The sequence below is a fragment of the Penaeus monodon genome, chromosome 28 (genome assembly GCF_015228065.2).
Source record: "Penaeus monodon isolate SGIC_2016 chromosome 28, NSTDA_Pmon_1, whole genome shotgun sequence".
Lineage (NCBI taxonomy): Eukaryota > Metazoa > Arthropoda > Malacostraca > Decapoda > Penaeidae > Penaeus > Penaeus monodon.
The window spans coordinates 33,935,149-33,935,444 of record NC_051413.1 but is presented as its reverse complement, the minus strand read 5'-3'; positions in this window follow the sequence as shown (position 1 = coordinate 33,935,444).

Below are 296 nucleotides of genomic sequence, written 5' to 3'. Positions count from 1 at the left end.
CATCATCATCACTATATTGTGTCATTATTTTTTATCAAGAATGTAAATCTACTAATTATGACGTTGATACTAATAATTATTTTAATGTGGTTTTCGTGATGACGAAGATGACGCAAATGAAATAAAGATAAACAGTAAATGGAAAACACGAACTAAATCTGAAAAGGAGACAAGCATTCAGCGGGATCATGTAAGATTATTAACACATTTGTCGGTTTCAGCATTTCAGTTTCAGAATTTCTTTGTATTCTTAAGTGATTATTTGTCTTTTTTTTTTATATTTCGCTTCTAATAGA